The sequence below is a fragment of the Podarcis erhardii genome (genome assembly GCF_964252035.2).
Source record: "Podarcis erhardii genome assembly, chromosome: 14".
Taxonomy (NCBI): domain Eukaryota; kingdom Metazoa; phylum Chordata; class Lepidosauria; order Squamata; family Lacertidae; genus Podarcis; species Podarcis erhardii.
Window position 1 is genome coordinate 37,933,777 of NC_138503.1, and position 14,821 is coordinate 37,948,597.

General features: G+C 40.3%; 1 long non-coding RNA gene across 1 annotated transcript in view; it reads right to left on the reverse strand.

The window, feature by feature from the left end:
• The window catches only part of LOC309329363, a 19,822-nt gene extending 8,411 nt beyond the window's left edge, over positions 1 to 11,411 (reverse strand). Inside the window, exons 1-2 of the long non-coding RNA XR_014151077.1 lie at positions 10,699 to 11,411; positions 5,145 to 5,419 (exon numbers count right to left, since the gene is read on the reverse strand). This is a non-coding gene — a long non-coding RNA (uncharacterized lncRNA). The remainder of the gene's footprint in view (positions 1 to 5,144; positions 5,420 to 10,698) is intronic.
• Positions 11,412 to 14,821: the final 3,410 nt, after the last annotated feature.

Sequence of the window (14,821 nt, forward strand, 5' to 3'; positions counted from 1 at the left end):
GAAACGGTCCATTGGAGTTTCTCTGTGCAGAACTCCCTGCAGGATTGGTGCCATAGTGTCTGCACATGCTGCCATCTTGAGGGTTGCCTGAAGCCATCCGCATTTAAATGTTATTTTAAATAGCATCGCTGAGTGAATCCAATAACACTTTAATGCAGCACAAAGAGCAGAGCACAGCAATAGAATTTAGTCCCTACATCACCAAAGAGCACTGACCAGAAAATCAGCTAGGGTAAACTGATGAATTTGTGGTCTTGCTCAGAAATGCTTTATACATTATTTGGGTTACAGCTTTAGTTTTCAGTTTATAAATTGTTTTGTAGCCCAAACAGCTATGGAAAGGACATAATGCTCACCAGAACAATCCTTATGGGAACAATGGTCCAAAAGTAAACTACGAGTTTGTAGAATAATTCCATACATTTCAATTGCCATATCAAAGTGTGCTTATACATCACATTTACATCCTGCACTTCATCCAAGGAGCTCAAAGGGGTGGTGTTTTCACCTCACAACCCTATGAGGTAGGTTCTGCTGAGAAATAGTAATGCACCTACAGCCACTCAGTAAACTTCATGGCTGAGTGGTGTAATTTGAATCAAGTTGTATCCAAACACAACACCTTAGTCACCACACTGGATTTTACTATTGCACTCACTATCCAGCTATTTCCTCCTATATCTTGATGGAAGACAGGTTAAAGCACAAATGCATTAAATGAGTTGTCTAAAGTGCCAAAGCAAGTCAGTGTCAGAGACAGGATTACAATCAGGGAGTTTCCAAATTCTACACTTTAACCAATTTTGACTCTCACTGCCATAATTTGAATGCCTTCTTATTAAAATCCAGTGTGATGACACACCAAAAAAGACAATTGATGCTCCCCCTGCCCCAACATGCATACAGCCAGGTAAAAATTGCTTAGGGGAGAGGGAGGGGTGCTCACTAGAAGATACTGCTGACTCTCAGGGTGGCTTGTCTTCCCTAACAGGCAAAAACAACTGCTTCCAGAGTACACAAGGCATGTCTTCTTTCAAAAGATTTATTATGGGTGGATTGGGTCTGTGACAGCAATAGCTCCTCAGCAGAGGGTAACAGCAGTGATTAAATGACAGTTCTTGTGAGTCTCTCCAACCCACAGCAATTGTGCAGGTTGCAGATAAGAGGAAATCAGTTCCCTACCACAGGACTCCTCAACAAGTAGATTTGCATAAACATATGCTCCCTGTAACATGAATTCACTATCCTGCTCACTCTGGTCTGAGACCGATCAAACAGCAAACTGGCCAGGGAGAATATAACTTTTACATAGCAAGAGATGGCAAAAAGTGTAATCATCCAGTCGGAGACTTGGTAACATACATTCATTGTGCCAGTTATTTCAGCAATTAAGAAATGAGGCAGTCAACAAGAGATTCTGATATTTCTTAACTTCTGTCAATGTATACATTACTCTAGAATTCCCCCTTGATTACTTTAGTTCAATTATCCTACTTGTGACAATGCCTAAACTCCATCTGTGGTGCTGATTACCCTTTTCTGGCTTGATGCTGCATTTATCCCCCACAAAATGGACCTGCCTTGCGCCATCCTCAGCCTAGGCTTTGTTCAGATCTTTCTCTCATGCAATCCTGCATCTTGCAGGTTCCAGCCCAGCACACTATGTCTTGATATTATATGACTCAAAGGAGTGATGGATTCTCAAACAACAACAACAAACGTAAACCTGCTCTCTCTTTTGATTTCATCAGGTGCAAACAATATATATACGCCTCGTGCTGGTGCACCATGCCTAGGGTGATCTTAATCTCACATGTATTCTGAACCACGACTGAGTGCCTTACCAGTGAAAGTAGGTTTTAGCTGATGCCTTCAAGTAGATTTGCAGGACAAGGAGGCAAGGCACTGTCAGCAGGAGGACTTGTTAGATTTTTTCACCTGCAATGCTAATAACACTGACAAAAGGGAATGCCCCCAAGGACACTAAACTGGTAATATACTCTTCTCTTGCCTATCAGACCTTCAATGAAAACAGCTCCTAAATATTGCATCTAATACTTGTTTATTTTATTCAAGAGTCATCCTGAAGCTGTGGCAAGTGAGAAAATAAACACTATAAGAATCGGTGGCTCTTTAAATAACCATGGTTATTTTCAAAGTTAAGTGGAGTTCATAGTTCCCCAGGGAAATGCATTTGGCTTGTGAATAGCTCAAAGTGTGTGGCTCAAACTGTAGACAGATGTTGTTATAACAATCCCAAGATAACAGCTTCTGGCAAATGTGAAATTATCGCATTTGTATCCTACTGTTTGTTCAAAAGAGCTTGAAACAGCATACTTCTATATATTTTAAAAGGCATCCTTTTATTTCCATTTTAATATGGAAACATACATCTGACATTCCATCCAGAAATAAGAACACTGACAACCTATCTACAAACATGACTTTTTTCTTCTTTTGAGTACGATAGGCTATTGAGTATAAATAGATCAAACGAATAGGCCCACTCCTACATGGCTTCCTTATCACAACAAAATCCTGTTCTGGGGAGAATCGGAACCCCTTGAATCTAAATATTCATGTTATTGCATCTCAGCAAGGAACAAAGAAAAATCCTGTTTCTGTTGAGGAAGCTTGTGGTAGCAAAAGTCACCTTCCTATGGGATTTAAAATGTAGCATCAATTTCACAGATGAAAACGAGGACGCTCCTGTGAAAGAGTGGGTGGCCCCAGGGGTGAACTCAGTTTTGGCCATCACAATACAGGATGCTTCTAGACTGGTAATATTTTCAGGTGGAATTCAATCACATACCAGCAAATTCAGGTTTCCACAATTAAAGTTGATTTTGGCATTCTTTCACAACAAACCCATTTCACTGGACTTTATAAGTGACAGGAAAATACACTGGAAAATGGGGGGGGGGGGGTTAACACTTGCCTAGTACAAAATAGCTGTAACTTTCCTATAAACTCTAGGATGAATGCTCTAGACAGCATAAGTAAAAGTGCATGCAAGCCAGTGGCTCATTATGACAAAAGTTTTGAGACAAGCCCTACATTATAGGGCAAGCTAAACATATATATGCTATGACACCAAGAAGATACTTGCTAAGTTACAGAGGCAAATTTGTCTGTTTTCAATACTATGTCAGAACTCTTTATACCCACTTATCTTTCCCTCCTTAACTTCTGCATAATACTTAAGACTCTTCAGAGGGAGGTAAAGACAGAAAAAAGCCCTCAGGAAATGCATTAAAATACTTTTTCTTCATTTGCCTCAGACTACAAAACTTACATTATCAATGTTTGTTTGGATGTCACCATAAGAACTGAGATCTCAAAGATCTTAAGCTATGTATTAGTAAAGGCTATTCTGTACTTTGAGCTGCCATCAAAAGGTTTGGAGAATGAGGTTTTCATCAGGACAGTCATCTGAAAAAATGTAGTCACAGCTGAACAGTAGAAAGGTAAGCATTTTCTTAGCATATTTCCTTCTGAACTAGGCTGTCACAGAGAAACAGTACAGAGTTTGTATCCAGTGATATCCAAGCCCCACTGCTTCCATCCATTCCACCAGGTTTCTGTTATGCTCACTAAAACTATGCTGTCCTTTAAAACCAAACAGTCCAGCTTGCTCAGAGGCTTCTAGCATTAGCACATAAATATCTATACATCATTATGTCTCTTTCCAAATGTCTCTGACATGTGCATCTTTTGCTACAGCACTTTAGCCTCACTGAATGGCTATTGTGTTTCCTGTACTTTCATTGCCTAGCTCTATCCCACCTCCATCTGGACAATCAAACATTTACACCCTCATATCTTAGAGACAATTTATCCCAAACCAAATGCTCCTCAGCTGCTTTTTCCTCAGCAGTTAAATACTGCTTTTCCACCTTATTGTTATTTTAAGCACCAAGAGTCTGGTTCTGCTTGGTTCCAGTGGATCCTGTCTCCTTTTTGCAGGCCAGGCTTGCCTCAAAGCATTCCTCAGTCCCTAATAGTTCTAAACTCCTCTCTCACCAGATCTCAGGTGAGCACTGGAACTCCTCAACTTTGCCTGTCTAGCTGGCCCAGTGCATGGAGTGGTAGCATTTCAGAGAAAGTTACCTTTGAAGTTCCTGAAACTTCTTGCCTAGCAAATTTTGCTTCCAGGAACACGTGACTACATTTTTCAGCATCATTCCAACCAGCATGCACTGCAAGTATTGACTCTTGCCCAGCACTGTATACAAGGCTAAATGACAGGTGACATCTGCAACATTCACAACAGGCAAAAAAGTTACTATGCACCTGGCCCCAAGTCTTTTCAGTGCCAGGCTAAAGCAGTTTCATACACCCAAGTATTGGAATGCTGATAGCTGTCTCTCACTCAAAGGATGGTTTATAGCTGCTTATTTTATGGGGATCAATTGTGGTTATTTAATGTCAGCAAATGTATACTGGGCAGGGAGGTGTTTCATTTAGTTATTATTTAGTTATTATTGTATGTTTTCATAGTATTTATTATGGATGTCGTCTTGAGACCTTAACCATAACGTGGTGCATACATGAAGTAGTAATAATAATGCTAATAAATAATACAGTATTCAAGCCCATCACAAACCAACACAATGTCTCTACCCAATTGGCCACTACCCAGAACACCCATCCACTAGGGAAGCATCCTCAGCATGTAAGGATATCTGTTCATTTTCCAAGTACTGAAGCCACAAAGGTAATATGGTAATCTTAACCCTTCATAGCTGAAGTTAAAGCCAAAAATACTGCAATTCACCGATCTGTGGGGAGATTTAAAAAATAAAGTAGTAGAAAGAGTTCAAAGCATTTTTGTTTTGGAATTATCTCAAATCTCCCCTGAATTCTTCAGCCCCTTTATTAGGAACAGAATGGGCAAATGCTCTTTACCCTTGTATGTCTGCTGCTTTTCTACTCTTCCCACCCCCCCTGCCCCGACAATATACTATGCAACATTCAAGGTTGCCATATCATGAGCAGGGATTTTATTGATATGCATTTGGGTTGTGAAAATTATTGCAGTATCTATTCAAGGGGTCTTTTATTATTTTATTACATTTATTATTCCTCCATACCATATGTACATCTCTGATGATACTAGGGGAAAGTCAACATGGAAAACAGACCTGAAATGCTGGACAAACGTTATTTCTCTTTACTGGCTTCTATATTATTAATGTGCTCCATCTTCCAAGTCTAACTGGTGTCCTCCCAGTCAAATTCTTTTGAAATTGTGAGCATTGGTGGGTGACATTATGGGGCTCAACAGCCTCTCTTTCCATCATGCTCCATCTGTGGATGGCTTTGATCTTGGTGTTTAATGAAGGCATTAATTGATAGCACCTGCATGAGGAATTCACACTGTCTCTTAAGCTGTTTGAAATGCTGGAGCCTCCACCGACTTAAGAAGAAAAAGAGAGATAAAATAAGATCAGAATCATTATGAAATTCAGTATGTATATTTTTACGGACTGATTGCTGTTTTATTTTTAGGGTCATTTCAGCCTCATTGCTGCACAATATAAGTTATGTCAATTAAACCAGCACTGAACTTTGAAATGCTCTTTTATGGAATGTGGTTAATATTCAGTAGCAGTCTTGTATTAAAATACTAGTCTGACAGCCACAGGTGACATTACTATTGCATACAGACAAATCATCAGGCAGGAAGAGAAAGGATGAAGCTCCTCTGCACTCAGCATAGAATCTACGCACGTTGCCAAAGGAGGAAAGACACCTCCCCCATGTCCAGCAAATAAATCCAATTGGGTGTTGTCTCTCTCCTGCAAACCCCAGCAGACTAGTATTTTCTTTTCTCTTTGCAAGCTAATAACTTTTGAGAACTTATTTATAAGGCTGCAATACAGGAACAGTGGTCAATAAAGGAATAGAAAAATGTATGAAAAATGGGAATTCAAGATCAAAAGCAATTTTACTAGTTTAGATTGCTTCAGAACTACATTGTTCAGTACTGAAATAACACAGGGAATACTTCTTCCAGAGTATCTTGTGGCAGCTGGTTTTAGCAACAGAGTTCTGACAGTCATGGGTCTTTCTTGGAAATAATTTTCCTACACTAAGTTTATAGGGCAAGCTGGAGCTAACGTCAGGTTGCGTATAATTTCTATGGAAGAAATGGAAGCAAGTTCAATACGAACTTGAATCAGAGTATGAGAACCCACTTTGTGCAGATGTGGGAGTTCTCAAAGGCACATACAGCTCTCCTACCCTAAGATTAATTGCTATGGAAGAAACATCTGTGTGCAAAGATCCCCGTAATGAAATGAATGGTGTGTGCGCATCAGAAGAACCATAACACTTTTGTTTTCTTCTGTCTCATTGGTTTTAATATATGAACCATGGGGTCAAAATTTTGGCTGCTCAGTTGCAATCTAAACCACGTGCAGCATTATAGTTTCATTATTATTTATTATATTTGCCAGTCACTCTTCTTATGGAATAACCCAAAGCAGCTTACATTAAAACCGATCAAGTACAACAATAAAAACCAAAAAATACAGCTATATGGAAAAAAGCAGGTTACTTTCCCACTAAATGAGGCAACAATGCCACCCCTTAACTAAGGGCCAAAGGTCTGGGTAAAGAGAGAAGTATTCACATGGTGCCTAAAACTGGATAAAGATGGAGTCAGGTATGACTGCTTGGGGAGAGCATTCCACAAGTGGGGGAGCAGTGGTGTACAGTACCTAGAGGTTGGCTAGGTTGGCCCTTGCCAAGGGTGTAGGCCCAGGAGAGTGCAAAAATTGTGCCTCTTCACTCTGGCTCGGAGTGGCTAGGAAGGAAAACAGCGAGGGGAGGAAGGCAGGATGGACCAATGGGGTGGGTGGGAAGCAAAACATTGCAGACCTGACCCTGATGGCAGCGGAGGCAGTCAATGGCAGAGCACAAAAATAGATGAAGGAGCAACCTTTTTGTGTTTCTGGTCTATGGGCTCTCCAGGCTTCGGAAGTGCCAATACAACTCCTTGCCAAGGATGCAGGGGGGGGGGGATACAGCTTTTTGCTAAGTGCACAAGGTAACCTAGGTATGCCGAGGGGACCACTTCCTGAAGCACATAAGGCTTTATAGCTCAAAACCAGCATTTTGAATTGAGCCTGGAAACTAGCCAGTGCAGTCATGTCAGTATTGGGGTTACAGTATATGTTTAAACAAAATAAAAAAATTCCTTCCAGTAGCACCTTATAGACCAACTAAGTTAGTTGTTTAGTTGGTCTTTAAGGTGCTACTGGAAGGAATTTTTTTATTTTGTTTTGACTATGGCAGACCAACACGGCTACCTATCTGTAACTAGTAAATGTTTAGACCATCATACTCTGGTCAATGATCTGGCCACAGAATTCTGCACCAGATGCAGTTTCCAACCTATCTTCATAAGCAGCCCAATTTATAACACACTGCAGTCCTCCACCCTAAGGTTACCAGAGCAGACAACAGAAGTAGCTGTCCTAGCACAGCTGTATCACAAGTTATGGCTGATGGAGGGCAATCCATACCACAAACGCCATGGGCCTCAAGCAACAGTAATGGATACAGAAGTACTCCATGCTACATACCTTCTCCATCAGAGATAGCATAACTCCATCCAGAGTATGCCACATCCCATTCATCCCGTTCTGCCCGGACACTGAGGTCCAGCACCGAGGGCCTTCTGGCGGTTCCCTCACTACAAGAAGCCAAGTTACAGGGAACCAGGCAGAAGGCCTTCTCGGTAGTGGCACCCGCCCTGTGGAATAACCTCCCACCAGATGTCAAAGAGAAAAAAAGCTATGAAACTTTTAGAAGACATCTGAAGGCAGCCGTGTTTAGGGAAGCTTTTAATGTTTAATAGGTTATTGTATTTTAGTGTTTTGTTGGAAGCCGCCCAGAGTGGCTAGGGAAACCCAGCCAGATGGGTGGGGTATAAATGATGATGATGATGATGATTATTATTATCCAGTCTAGGGAACCACCTATAAATAGTGCCTCAGTCTTGTCTGGATTAAGCTTCAGTTTATTGGTTCTCATCCAGCCCATTACTCACTCTGAAAGATTAGGCTTAATAGATTGTCTAGTATTTGTGCTGTAAAGGGCAAGAACTGCTTGTGTAATCCAGTGTTCCTAGTTAGAGCATTGAATGGTACTGGTGATCTAAAATTATACCCATTTTGCTTCAGGAGCATAGACACCTCCAACAATTTTAACCTAGGTAAAACTAAAAGTCTGTGGGTGGCTTTGCATGTTATATTTTTTAAGATTTGGATCATGGCCTCATTCATTCACTCATTTATTGTCTCCCATTACATGATATCAGATCAGGTTAAAATATAATTAAAAACAATACTCCTATTTTCAGGGTCTCAAGGGGCAGGTTGTGTGGGAAACTGCGTTCAACTCTGCAATCCATAGCACCACCACAAGCAGTGCTACAGCCTCTTGGAACCACAGCACTGGCAACCATTTTGCTGTACTTTTCCAAGTTATTAATATTTAATAAGTGAAGAAGGCCTGTGTAAAAAGCTAGCATCCTGGCATCTAGTGCTTCTGATGTATTTAGTACTAATATTAGATAGCACTTTTCATGTTGACTAGGGGTTGAATGGGTAGAAGGGGGTTTATGTGTGCCTTGTATTTTAGTGGTCCTAGTTCTCCTATTTTCTGTTAACTGCAGAGATATTAAAGAAGAGTTCCAACTAGAGATCTAAATGTGAAGACTGAGGTTCAATTAGTAGCTGACATGGTTAATTCCTTTATTAATTTATCTAATACTCATTCTAAAACTATCTAAACTAATGGTCATCACAATATTCTGTGGAGATTAAATCTATAAACTGTTTTGAGTGAATAACTTTATGGTTGTTGCTATTTTGTCCTAAAATGACTATTTATTTCCACCTCATTTAACATTTGATATACTTTGCAATTTTTTTCACAGTCATCCTCAAAACATCTATGCAAGATCATTTTCATTCTAGTTTGCAGCTGGGGAACTGGGGTTATGTACTAGTTAGTCACCAAGGCCCAACTAAGGATTCTGTGATAGAACCTGAATTTGAACAGGGCCAAACCCCAAACACCTGGGGAACAATCTACTTTGTCAGATCCACTCTCTGGGTCTGCTTCTGTTGCTAGCCTTCCAAGGACTAGACTTTTATTTGGCATATGTTTGTAAAATCTCTGACTTCAGCTGTGTCATACTAGCACCCAGCAGCCAAGGAGGGCCTCGAGTTTTTCAAAAAGATTTTGAGTCTGCAAAGCAGGCAATTCCATGGGTGAAAGATTCAAAATGACCTCAAACTGTATTAAGACCAACGATGATCACTTAATCCTAACTCAGGGTTTTGGTCTCAGCAGCTAGACAAGTCTCAAAGTAAAGCAAAGCTTAATATTCTTGATAGCTGGATTCAATTTAGGCGTGCAGCAGAGACGATAGTCAGGGAAGGAGACAAATAGTCTTCAGACAATTAAATTTAATTGTTCCATCTGAAGATTATTTATCTCCTTCCCTGATTATTGTCTCCTCCAAGTAGTGAATAAATTGGAACCAGCAATCGGCAAGAGTTACTCTATTCCCCTGAAACGAAGCTGAGTTCTGAAGAAACATCAGGCTTTCAGATCAACATGACGCTTTGTTCTAATAAGCTAGTGGCTGCTTTAGATCTGCCACCTTTGAACATCTTTTTAGCAGACACCAAATCAGCAAAAGTACATTCCAGCATCCTCCTTTTATACCAACATTTGGCAGCTCTGAGTTAAAACTACTATATCACCTGACCCAATCAAATGTTCAAAGCTAGATTTGAATATAATGCTACTATGTGAAAATAATTACTACAAAATGGCACACACACCCTGTTACTTTAAAAAAATGATTTGAGCATAAGCCTGCGGAGGAAGACTTTAAATGCTTTGTCTTCCTAGTCCAGAAAATAAGTAAGTTCAAACCACTATCTCCTGCTGTAAAGCACCAAACCTTCTATCTCTCAAAAATAATGTATTGTGCAAAATGTTGACTATCAAAGAAGTGCTTCCTAGTAGAACTGATTTGTGGTCCTCTTGTGCAACAAACCCACCTCAAAATAATCAGATCGGAAAATGCACTGTAAAGTGAGGGATAGCGACAGAGTGACACAATGCTGTATAACCTCCCCACAAAGAAATCAGGATGAATGCTCAAATATATTACCTGCCAGAGACCTGAGAGGTAGTGGGCATTAGAAGAAGGATATAATCCACTAGCTGCTAGTGCAGAAACTGCCGGAGATCAAGTGATTAAGTTTAATAAACACCAATGGCTCTATATTCCATAGCTTTCACTGTAACCATCTATATCTGTCGTGAGGCTTTGTGTATGAATCTTTGTTCAAGGACTGATATTGGACGTCTTGCTATGCAAAAAGTAGAAGCAGTTCTGCTCATCAGGCACTTCTCATGTTCTCACACACCATGAACCTGACAGAATTTTTAAGCTACTTGAATTCATCTCCACACAGATGTGTGGAGCAAAGTCAGGGATTATCCATATAAACAATCTCCAAAACAAGGGTTTTTCCATAGCACTGAAACATACTACATGGCTGCAATATACAGTCGTACCTCGGTTTAAGAACAGTCCTGTTCACAAACTATTCGGTTTATGAACTCTGCAAAACCGCTAGCAGTGTCCCAGTTTGCGAACTTTACCTCGGTCCAAGAACAGAATCCAAACAGTGGAAGTGTTAGGATCGTCCTACTCGCGTGTAGGACCCTGGCAGAGACACAGGCCCGACTGGAAAGTTCTCTCCCTCCCGCTCTGTCGCACACTTCTCACCTGGATAGAAGCAGGGCCATGCAAAACTGGTAGGCCCCATTTCAATAATCTTCCCCAGAGGGACTGTTCCCCTTTCCCTCTGGGTTTGTGCTGTTGGCATCCGTCTGCTTCAGGAGACCATGCAAGAGTGCCCCTTCGGGAGTAAAGTCAAGCCGTTGGAGAGTTACAGCACTGGTTGCGGCTGTAGAGACCGAGACAGGAGAGGCATGTTTTATTGGGGCAGATGAAGCCCTCTGGTTTTGCTGCCACAGGTGCGCCATGGCGTTTCTCCCCTCTTCTCAGAGGTCATTCCTCTTCTGGTCAGTGCTGAGGATACACAAGCCTAACTTGCTTCCAGGCACTGCGAGCTGCCCTCCCTTCACCACAGCCACAATGAGATGAGGGGCTCACCACTTCCCTCAGAAAGGCACCAAATGGCTTTTTCATACGGAAGGTTCCAGAGCAGATTTCCCCTCTCAGGAATTTCCCCTCAGAATCACCACAGCACACGAAGGCTGGGACTTAAGACAGGTCTGCTTCCAATTGGCTCTCCCTACTTCTTCTCAGATTCTGATTGGCTGTACAAGGTATCTGTCTCAGAGAGCTTTGCCTGATACCATTCTTCCTCCTCCAAAACGTTGTTGTTATACAGGGTGAGTCCTTTAAAAGAGGCCCTGTGGATACAGAGTACACATGTTCCACGCAGTGGCGTAGCGTGGGGGTGCAGGGGGGGGCCGGCCGCACCAGGCGCAACATCTGGGGGGGGCGCTCGCACTCGCAGCTCTCTGCCCCTACCGGGTTAGGGGGCGCAAATTACTTGCCTTGCCCCGGGTGCTGACAACCCACACTACGCCACTGGTTCCACGGGGCCTCTTTTAAAAGACTCACCCTGTAGTTTGGCTGTATGAAAAGGAAATAATAAATGCAATGAGTTTTTAAAAAAACTTTAAAAAAAACCCCTACTCCAAATTAGCTAACAGATCAAGCCGGCAATCCTATGCACACTTAGCTGGGAGTAGGCTGAACTCAATGGGGCTTATATGTGAATAGATATTGTATATGAATAGCCTGCTGAATCAGGCCAATGGCCCATCAAGTCCAGCATCTTGTTCTCACAGTGACTAACCAGGTGCCTGTGGAAAACCCACAAAAAACAAAAACAATTTCCCTTTCTATACCATAACCACCATTATTTGTAGCCATCGATAGCCCTCTCCTTCGTGCGTTTGTCTAATTCTCTTTTAAAGCCATCTAGGTTGGTTGCCACCACTGCCTCATTGGGAACCAATTTCCATCGTTTAACTATGCACTCACGAAGAAGTGCTTTTTTTCAATCTGTCCTGAATCTTCCCACATTCAGCTTCATTGAATGTCCATGACTCCTCTTGTTATGAGGGGGATAAAAAACTTCCTTATCCAGTTTCTCCATGCCATGCATAATTTTATAAACTTCTATCAGGTCATCTCTTACTTGCCTTTTCTCCAAACTAAAAAGCCCCAAATGTTGTGCTTTTTCTTCATAGACACAATTTTCCTGACATCTTGTTCGGTTGTAATAAAGATTTTGGCCCTACTGTGGGATGCTGGACTTTTTGTCTCATGGACCAACGCTGCTATCTTTGCTTCATATGTGTCTAAAACACAGATTATTCTCGACGAAAAAGTTACTTTTGTTTTTATATTAAGAAAATGGGGCGGAGGATATTTCATAACATGGCAGTGAACAAGCAGAATCCTGGCAATACGTATTGCTAAATAGTTTTGGGGATGTTAACTTCAAAATATTTTTTTTCTGCAACCCAAAGGTACGTTTTTATTCTTCCTTACACCCACAGCTGATTTAAGTCCTCCAACCCTAACATTTTCAGAATGTCAAAATTCAGTTTATATTTGCCAAGTTGTGAGATCAAGTTCTCAAATAAAACAAACAAGGTCTGTGCCAGCCATACTGGAACACTGACAATAGCATATCTGTGTATTGCATGCCCTTCCCTACATGGCAGATGCCAATTATTTTTTAGTTCATTTTATTAACTATATATATATATACACACAGGTATACACACACACACACACACACAACAGGGAAAATATATACATCTAATCTAATTCATATGCAGCCTATGTACACAATTGTGTAATACTAAAAGGGAGATCCATTATTGCAATAAAGCAAATATCTCTGTTAACTTCATTTTCATATTTTGTTTTCCAAAAATCAATAAATGAACACCATGTTGTCTTGAATTTTTATATTATGGATTTTATTGTTGTAAAGACTAAGTCACCCTTGGGAAACCAACTTGGCCAAAGAGAAGAGTAAAAATACCATAGATATGTATATTAAATAAATACAATCTAGTCTCTCTTGAGTTAGGAGGAGAAAAGGAAGATTCCTGGGTTGGTGGTCAGTGTTAAAAGAAACATGCATCATTTTCTAAGGGTTTTCATTTTTTTAACCTATGTGTTTAGGATTTCTTCTTCCGAGAACCGAATATTCCAAAACTCAAAAGTGGAGAAACCGTTTATAATGTTGTGATGCTTGAGGTGGAAATTCTGATTGGTACCCCCATGGTGTTAAAAACGTAATAAACTAAATAATTTGTAATATGCTGCCCTTTGGTTGTGACCCAAATCTGCCACCACATTAGGCCCATTCAGAAGGGCAGCTCTGCTAGAGGTTGCCTTCTACAAATCTGATATATTTGGAGAAGGGGAAAGAGTGCAAAAAAGGGGTGTACATCTGCCTTTGTTGTAGACATCCACAAAGCTTATTTCAGGGTTTAACAAGTAGCGAAAAGAATAGACACAGGGTTGTATCCAATTTAGAGCTAAGTTAAAGCCACATCATGGTATGTGTGACTCACTGGTGAAATGTTTAACTCCAGGTGAATGTTGTTGCACAAGAAATTACAATCTGTTGTGGAATGAGTTTCTGCTATCACAAATGTTGCACTGGATTCCTCTTATGCAACATTACAACTCATCTATCGACTAGCACAACAGCCTTTGTACTAGTAGACTGAAAATGTTGGAGATAGCCTATGGTAATCATCTTGAACCTTCATACTTTAGCACCACTGGAGAAGGGCTACTAAATCCTTTCACTTCCTGCCACTTGACCTGCATCTAGTAATGTGAAGTTCAGCCCCAAGGATAATTTCACACACTTCCCCTGCCTATAATCTGATGCATGTCCAAATGTTAAATGTTAACACAACTCTTGCATGTACTTGTATTCTTGCTGTAGCACCAAAAGGAGATCTGCAATATGCAGGGAGGCAAGACAAAACTTTCTCTGTGGTATGACAAGATAAAGGCCCATAATGGTTTTTTTTAAAAAATATAATTTTTATTAACAAACCAATCAAATCACATTAGTTCCAAATTACACAGCCAAATTTTTAAATTTTTGTTGGGGGTACCTATGCTTCGAGCTCAGAAAGGTATCCAAACATCTCTCTTGCTGCTGCTTTAATGTTCACAGTTCTGTCCGGATAGTATTCACAGTTCTATTCAATCTTCAAGGCCCATAATGGTTTTAAAAATCATGTAATTAGAAAACCCTTATTTAATGTTTGGATAAAATACAAAGGTCTTTTAGAAAGGAAAACACCCAGATGGCTTTCGCCAATGGAGGCAAAGGCCCAGAAAAAGTTAAATATGGACACTAATTGGTTGAGATATTCAGATCTATTACTGGAAGAGAAAAAAGGATTTATTTTTTTATTTTTTTATTATTATAATATTTATTTTGGTTTTATGTAATAAAGCAGATATTACAGTCAAGCAAAACAACAGAGAAATAGAATAAAAAACAACATAATCCAACAGAGATAAAAAACACAATATAAAAACATATAACAGAAAAAGTAAAAAAGAGCAAAAATTAAAGAAAAATTAGTTTTTTGAATTATCTTTATAACCCTCTTTCCTGACTTCCTCACGTCTCCCTTTCCTGCATTCCCCTTTACTCAATCAAATTTAGCAGCTCCTTACCCTCTTTCAAATCTTAAT